The 9,217-nt window shown below is 36.3% G+C and overlaps 1 pseudogene across 1 annotated transcript; it reads right to left on the bottom strand.

Moving 5' to 3' along the window:
• Positions 1–590: 590 nt before the first annotated feature.
• LOC309855862 (cell division control protein 42 homolog pseudogene) lies at positions 591–1,173 on the bottom strand (annotated as a pseudogene). The gene has a single exon. The product of its transcript is annotated as a cell division control protein 42 homolog pseudogene (transcript).
• Between the last annotated feature and the right edge of the window lie 8,044 nt (positions 1,174–9,217).

Consider the following 9,217-nt stretch of genomic DNA (forward strand, 5'->3'; position numbering starts at 1 on the left):
CAGGTGGAGAACAAGCTTTCTAAACTAGATCTAGGAAGTGGAATGTGAAATCAATCCATCTTCCTCCCCTAAAGGCCTGTCCAGTGGTTAATGAATTTAAAAAACATGACTAAATAAAAACAAAACCCACACATACTCCCCGTACCCAACCTCCATAAAAAAACAAAAAACAAAAAACAAAACAGAACAGCAACAACAAAAAAAACACCCAAATGTCCCAGATCGTTTTCCAGAGTGGATAGAGCCCAGGGGCATCTTCAACAACCCAAATTAGTTTGTTACAGAGTCATCACAAGCTAGCCTTGCTTTTAAACAAAACAAAAAAATTTGTTTTTGAAACAAAAAAAAAATTCCCACAAAATCTAGTACTAATCACTTTTCTGACAATACACAATTACTCAAATTCACTAGTACTGGGGGGGGGGGAGGAGGGAACCACACCTATAGGCCTTGTCTCACACGAGTGTATGTGGGTAGGTGCAGGGCATTTGTCACTATTACAGAAATGAATTTTAAATTTAATCTTTAGTTTGATTTAGCGTTGCTTTTAGTATGATGCTGACACCAGCTGTGTGGAAAGGGCTCTAGAGAGATGTTCACAACAGCACACACTTGCGGCTCTTCTCTGGTCCGGCAGGCTCCAGGGCAGCCCACATTGCTTCGTCAAATACATTCTTTAGGCCTTTCTGTGTGAGTGCAGAACACTCCACATACTTGACTGCCTTCAGATCCTGGGCCAACTTTTCAGCAGTCTCTGGAATAATAGGCTTCTGTTTGTTCTTAGCAAGTTTCTCAGTTGAAGAGGGGTCATCTCAGAGACCAGTTTGAGTCCCAACAAGAAAGAAAGGAGTCTTTGGACAGTGGTGAGTTACCTCAGACACCTGCTTTTCCTTCACATTTTCAAATGAGGATGGAGAAACCACTGAAAAACAGACTAGAAATACATCTGTTTGTGGATAACTTGGTGGTCGTAATCTGTCATAATCCTCTTACCCTGCTGTATCAAAAAGACCAAGAGTATATGGCTCTCCACCAATCATTACTGTAACTGCATAGATGTCAAAAGTAGTCCATACATACTCAGTTGGAAATTTGTTTATTGTGTAGGATATCAGGAAACATGTTTTACCAACAGCACTGTTCACCCACAAAAATGCCCTTAATTGTCTGCATTGCTGAAAGAGTTCTGTATCTACTTTAAATATTTCAAATTGGATGGTGGCCTCAGCTTCTCTGCTGGGGCATTAGCAGCACTGCCAAAGATAGTTTAAATTTTAAATTTACAATTTGAGTATTTCATAAAACCTTTGGTAAACTAACTAAAGCTGAACTTTCAGTCTATACATTTGAGGATTTTTTTTTTTTACATTTGAGGATTTTAATGAAACAAATATTTGTTATTGAATAGCAAACTTATACTTTGATTTATATTTGGATCTGGTCCTGAAGACTACATCTAGATTTCATATTCTTATTTCTATTTTCATACCAGTTGGAATATGATAGACAGAAAAAATAATATATCAGATTAAAAAAAATTCACGTTGCTCAGCATTTATCTCTACATTCAGGAACACACTCACAGAGATCTTTCCTAGGGGAAAAATTGAAATGTAGCTTCTATTTCTTTCTTTGCTGTGCATTCTTCTCTAAGGTTGTGTTATGTCCATTCAGAGATAATGAGGAGCCATAAATGAACAATGATTCTAAGGGGTCAAGATCACTGGGGCAGGAGTTTATATTTGAATAAAGATTGAGCAAAAATGTAGGTAGGGCAGAGTCTGTTGGAATCATGGTTGTCAGAAACTTGATATAGTAAGGGGGTTTTATGGCTTAAAGAAGCTTAAAGTAGAGCTGAAAACTTCACTCTCAAATTCCTTCAGTCTAGTCAAAGTGGCACGGGGAGTCCACTGGTTGAATATCTTGACAAGACTGTTGATCTGTATATTTTCCATTGTTACATAGGTTGAAATGGTTGTGAATTCAGTGCAATATCATGTCATATTTTTCTTATATTATGACTTCTTGTCCTTCATCATATATTGTCTTAGGTTATGAATGCTGGTGCTGAATGCTGAGGTATGATGGACGGTGGTTAAATGCTATGGATAGGAATAGTTGTAAGATATTTTTGAAAACTGTAATGTAGCTGACTACTTTTATAAACTTGGGAAATCTGATAAATTGGTTTTCAGGGTTTGAAAATTTGGATGGTGTAAGTATTTTCGGAGTCAGAAATTTCTTCTTGTGACTGGTATGTATTGGGACAAAGTTTGTGTTGGTATTTTGTATATTAAAATATGTCTTACAGAAATCAGTAAATGTCCTGCAGCTCCTCCAGTTTCTGACGGGTTTGGAGAAATAGTACAGGTTTTGATGTTGCACAAAGTGGTAAGAGTAAAAGCCATAAGTCATAGGAAATTGTGGATTTTGGATGGAAATAAGTAGCAATTTTTTTATGCATGAATTTTACAGGGATAACATGATAATGGAGTCATTGCCTTTGATGGTAAGTTAGGTTATTAGTATGACATAATGCAAAGAGGTACATTGATGGACCTGGATACCATGGGATTGGTAAATGTGTTTTTTAGAATTAGGTTATGAAGTTCCTCTGGACTGCAGCATGGAATGGGAGCATTGTTTGAGGGATGACATCTCCTTCTGTGATATATATCTGGCTGTGTTGGCCCTAGATTTAAAGACTACTCTTAGGGTAATCTACTTTTTTGGTTAGACAGTGTTATGTAAAGACACTGCTTCATGTAACTGTTTAATTAACTTGGTGAGTCCTAATTACTGGGTTAATGGAAACTAATACAGATTTTGGTATCTGGAAGTGGGGTGCTAGCATAACAGATACCTAACATTGTTTATATAGCTTTGCAGTTGTGCAGTGGGCAGAGGATGGAAAATTTTGAGAAGCATGATAGAAAATGCCTACATTGCCTTGAACAGATTGTTAGCAGAAATGTAGATGTTAATGTTTTTCCTATTGAGAACTTAGAAGGAAATGAGGAGTTTGGTAGAGAAAACTTATTAGAGACGATTTACTCAAAAACAAATTGATAACAGAAACATGAATGTTAAAAGTTCTGCTGTTGGAGGCATAGAAGAGAATGAGGGACATGGTATTGGAAAATGGAGGAAAGGGAATCTTTATTATATACTGATGGAAAATTTAGCAAGAATTGTGCCCTTTAGTTATGAGGAAAGCAGAAGTTGAAGTGCTGAAGTTGGCTACTTAGCTGAGATTTCCTAATAAAGTTTAAAAGGCAAAGTCTAGTATCTCCTGTTTGCTTATAGCAAAATATAAGAGGAAAAAGATGACTTGGGGGAAGAACTATTAAACAAAAAGGAACCAAGACTTCATGATTTGGGAAATTCTTAGCTTGTCCTGGTTGCAAAAGATGTTAAAATTAAGAGTCACTGTTAAAAAAAAAGTGCTTTAGTGAAAAAACAGTGTATGGCTGGAGAGTTTTTGCTAATACCTTTGAAAGACCAAAATGACAGAGTATTGAGTTGTGTTTTAAGATACTAAGTTTGTGACACATACAGTCCCTCAGCCATCTTAGTAGAAGACAAAAATAGAGATGGAAATATTGAAGAAAACCTATGAAGGAGTCTCTTGTCAAAAGGAATGAATTCTTGTGACATATCTGGTTAACCCATAAGGTTCTTGAGAATTTTATACTAGCAGAAACACTGCCAGCTAGGATTAAAAGTGTGGCAGAGCCAAAATAAAAGATTGTCATTGTACTCACAAAATACTACAGATGGTAAACAGACTGATAAAAATTACCTAGCTCAAACATGAGTTACCCTTTATGGAAAAAGGAAGAATAACTCAGAGAGAGGAGCCTTAAGGACAGATTGCAGATGCAAAAATGGCAGAGAATTATTCCCAGGCCTTGAAACTGATGGAATTTACCCTGCTAGATTTTCAATTTGCTGAGATGGGTAACTCCTTTAATACTTTCCCTTTTCTCCCTTTTTTAATGTGTATGCCTATAGTTCTTATTCTATACCTTCCCACAAGAGTATTTTGTGAGCAGATAACTTGATTTTTAAGTTCACAGGATTACATTTGGAGAATTTTGCCTCAAGATAGATTATACACACAGACTTACCCATACCTGATTTAAATGGGTTAGATTATCAGATTTGAGAATTTTGAGGTGACAAGATTTAGATGACATTTTAGAGTTTGCATTGATGCTGCCATATATTGATATTTGGGATCATGTTGGGATAAGGGAAAGATATTTTGCATGTAGGACAGACATGGTTCTATAAAGGCCAGGAAACAGACTATGGTGGACAGAATGATGGCCTCCTAAAGATGCCTTCATCCTGATTACATTACATGCCAACAAATAATTAAATTTGCAGTTGGAGTAAAAGTTGCTAAAAAACTTAACCTTAAAATAGATATCCTGGCTTATCTCTATGGACCCAATATAATCACAGGATCTTTAAATGTGGATCAGGGAGGCAGAGTCTGTGTCAGTTATACATGGTATGAGAATTGTTTGACTGGCCATTACTGGCTTTGAAAATGGAAGAGGACATGGGCCAAGCAATAATAGGAGACTCTAGAATCTGAAAAAGAAAAGAACATTGATTTTCACCTAGAGCTTCCTGAAGGGAATGCAGCTCTGCAGCATTCTGATTTCAGCCCAGTGAGAAACATTTAAAACTTGTGACCTCCAGAATGGTAAGGCAATAAATTTCTGTTGTTTTAAGCCATGAAGTTCGTGGTGATTAGTTAGAACATACAGTGGTGAAATACTGAATATTTTCCACCTAAAATCAACAATAAAACATGCACTCTATCCTTGCTGCTTGCATTAACATTTCAGGGAAATTAGGTAAGGAAAAAAAATAGGCATCCAGATTAGGAAAGAATAAGTGAAATTATTTCTAGTTGCAGATCACTTGATCTTGTACATACAAAATTCTAAAGAATCCACTCAAATACTTTGGGAACTAATACACTAGTTCAGTAAGGCTGAAGGATATGAGCAGTTATAAGCACTAGTTGTATTTATAAATACTAACAATGAACAGTGAAATTAAGAAAATAATTCCATTTAAAATGGCATTAGAAATAATAAAATACTTAGGAATAAGTTTAATAAAGAAAGTGCAAAATTTGTCCTCTAAAAACTACAGAAATTTTTGAAAGATATAAAAAAAACCCAAATAGGAAGACATCCTATGTTAGTTAATCAGATGACTTAATATTGTTAAAACAGCAGTACTCCTTCAAATTGATCCATTAAGTAGCACTTCAGTGGCTCAGTTAGTTAAGCATCTGCCTTTGGCTCAGGTCATGATCCCAGGGTCCTGGGATGGAGCCCTGCATCTGGCTCCCTGCTCCTCAGGGAGCCTGCTTCTCTCTCTTCCTCTGCCCATCACTCTCTGTCTCTCTCTGTGTGTCAAATAAATAAATAAAATCTTTAAAAAAAATCGATCCATCGACTGAATGTGATCCTTATTGAACCAAAAGGCTTCTCTGCAGAAATTGACACTTATCCTAAAATTTATAAGATTCAAGCGACTAAGAGTAGCCAAAGAAGATTAAAGTTGGAAGACTCATACTTCCGTATTTCAAACTGAAATACAAAGCTACCATATTCAAGATAATGTGGTACTATCATAAAGATGGACCTATAGATCAAAGAAATTGAATAAGATTGCAGAATAGACACTTGTATGTATAGCCAGTTGATTTTCAACAAGAGTGCCAAGGCAGTTCAATGAAACAAAGTAGTCTTTTCAACAAATATTACTGCAGTAATTGGATATACACATGTCAAGGAATGAATTTGGACTGCTCCCTCATAACACACAGAGAAATTAACTCAAGATGGGTTACAAGTCTATATGCAAGAGTTAAAGGAATAGAAATATTAGAAGAAATCAGAGAAATAAATCTTAGGTAAAGCCTTCTCAGGTGTGATATCAAAACCATAAAGAAATGGATAAAAGAAAGAAATGGATAAATTGGATTTCATGAAACTTAGACTTCTCTGGTTTAAAAGATACCATCGATAAAGTGAAAAGACAACTCACAGAATGGGAAAAATATCTGCAAATCATATATCTGATAATGGATTTACATCTAGATTATATGAAGAACTGTTACATCTAGATTTACATCTAGATTATATGAAGAACTGTTTTTCTACTGTGTCTCAGCTTTTGCTCCTTCACTATTCTGCTTCCTCTCTATCCTTCACCTCCTAAAGGTTTTTTCCTGAAGAACATTTGCTCAATATACTGTGTTCCTCCAAATATCCATCTCAGGCTTTGCTTCTCCAGAACCTGAAGTAAGATGGAACCTCTGCACATGAGCTCTTTCAGTTGTAATGTCCCATCTCAGGTTTTTGCATGACTGGCTCTTTACTGTACTTCATATCTCAGCTTAATTGCCATTTCCTAAAACAGGAAGAAACCTTTCAATAGATGCAGAAAAAGCACTTGACAAAGTACAATGTCCATTCTCAATAAAAATCTGCAAAAAGTAGGGTTAGAGGTAACATGCCTCAGCATAATAAAGGCCATGTATTAAAAACCTGTAGCTAAGAGTATCCTCAATGGGAAGTAACTGAGATATTTTACTCTATGGTCAGGAACAAAACAGGGATATCTACTCTTATTTTTAAAAGATCCATTTATTTCTTAGAGAGAGAGAGAGAATGTGTGTGCAAAAGTCGGGGGGCAATGGGTGGGAATCTTCAAGCAAACTCTGAGTTGAGCAGGGAGCCTGACTCAGGGCTTCATCTCATGACCCATGAGATCATGACCTGAGCCAAAACCAAGAGTTGGACACTTAACTGACTGGTCACCCAGGTGCCCCATGGATATCCACTGTTACTACTGTTTTTTAACATAGTACTGGAAGGAAATGTTGGATATTAATCCTTTCTGATGGCTCAGTAATATTCCATTGTGTATATGGACCATATCTTTATCCATTCATCTATTGAAGGGCATTTTAGCTCTTTTCACAGTTTGGCTATTGTGGACATTGCTGCTATGAACATTGGGGTGCATGTGGCTCTTCTTTTCACTATGTTTGTATCTTTGGGGTAAATTCCCAGTAGTGCAATTCCTGGGTCATAGGGTAGCTCTATTTTTAATTTTTTGAGAAAACTTCTCACTGTTTTCCAAAGTGGCTGCATTCCCACCAACAGTGTAAGAGGGTTCCCCTTTCTCCACAGCTTCTCCAGAATTTGTTGTTTCTTTCCTTGTCAATTTTTGCCATTCTAATTGGTGTAACATGGTATTTCAGTGTGGTTTTGATTTGAATTTCCCTGATGGCTAATGATGAACATTTTTTCATGTGCCTGTTAGCCATTTGTATGTCTTCTTTGGAGAAAACATAAAAAAGAAATCCATAGTACTGGAAATCTTAGCCTCTGCAATCAGACAACAAAAAGAAATAAAAGGCATCCAAATGAGCAAGGAAGAACTCAAACTTTCACTATTTGAAGATGACATGATACTCTATATAGAAAACCTGAAGGATTCCATCAAAAAATTTCTAGAACTGATACATGAATTCAGTAAAGTCACAGGATACAAAATCAACATACAGAAATCTGTTGCATTTCAGAGTGCCTGGATGGCCCATTCAGTTAAGTGTCTGACTCTTGATTTCAGCTCAGGTCATGATCTCAGGATCGTGAGATTGGGCCCCACCTCAGGCTCTGCACTCAGTGGGGAGTCTGATTGAGATTCTATCCCTCTCCCTCTGCCCCTGCCTCCCTACACTCTCTGTCTCTAAAACAAATAAATAAATCTTTGAAAAGAAATGAATCTGTTGCATTTCTGCACACCAGTAATGAAGCAGCAGAAAGAGAAATCAATCAAGGAATTAATCCCACTTATAATTTCACTGAAGCCAATAAGATACCTAGGAAGAACACTAAGCAAAGAAATTAGAACACTTATGGTAAATACCAGTATACTATAGAACACTTACAAAAGAAATGGAATATGACACAAGGATATGAAGGCATTCCATGTTCCTGGGTTGGAATAACAAATATTGTTAAATTGTTTATATATACACATTTAATGCAATCCCTGTCAAAATACCAACAGTTTTTTTCACAGAGCCAGAACAAACAATCCTACAATTTGCATGGAAGCACAAAAACAATCTGGGCAGCCAAAGCAACCTTGAAAAAGAAAACCAAAGCTAGAGGCATCACAGTTCTGGACTTCAAGGTATCTTACAAAGCTATAGTCATCAAAAGAGTATGGTAATGGTACAGAAATAGACACTTAGATCAATAGGACAGAATAGAAAACACAGAAATGAACCCACAACTATATGGCCAATTAATCTTTGGAAAATCTGGAAAGAATGTCCAATCAGAAAAAGACATCTCTTCAACAAATGGTGTTGGGAAATTGGACAGCAACATGCAAAAAAAAAAAATAAATAAAACTGGACTTCCTTGTGCCATACACAAAAATAAAATTAAAATGGATCAAAGACCTAAATAAGAGATAGGAATCCATTAAAATCCTGGAGGAGAACAGAGGCAGTAACCTCTTTGACACTGTCCATAGCAAGTACTTACTCAATACGTCTCCAGAGGCAAGGGAGACAAAAGTAAAAATAAATTATTAGTACTTCATCAAACTAATAAGCTTCACAGTGAAGGAAACAATCAGCAAAACTCAAAGGCAACCTACAGAATCGGAGAATATATTTGTAAATAACAAATGTAAAAAAGGATTAGTATCCAAAGTAAAACTCTGTACCCAAAAATAAATAATCCAATTAAAACATGGGTGGAAGACATGAATAGATATCTTTCCAAAGAAGATGAAAGATGACCAACAGGCGATATGAGAAGGTACTCAACGTCAGTTATCATCAGGGATATGCAAATCAAAAGTACAATGAACTATTACCCCATAGCTCTCAGAATGGCTAAAATCAACAAGACAAGCAACAATAGCTGTTGGCGAGGACTTAGAGAAACGGTAATAGTCTTGCACAGTTGATGGAAAGGCAGACTGGTGCGCCCATTCTGGAGAACAGCATGGAGGTTCCTCAAACATTAAAAAATAGAACTACCTTATGATTCAGCCATTGCATTACCAGATATTTACCCAAGGAATACAAAAATACTAATTCTAAGGGATACATGCACCCCAGTGTTTATAGAAGCATTATCTACAATAGCCATAT

The sequence above is a fragment of the Mustela nivalis genome (assembly GCF_964662115.1).
Source record: "Mustela nivalis genome assembly, chromosome: X".
Taxonomy (NCBI): domain Eukaryota; kingdom Metazoa; phylum Chordata; class Mammalia; order Carnivora; family Mustelidae; genus Mustela; species Mustela nivalis.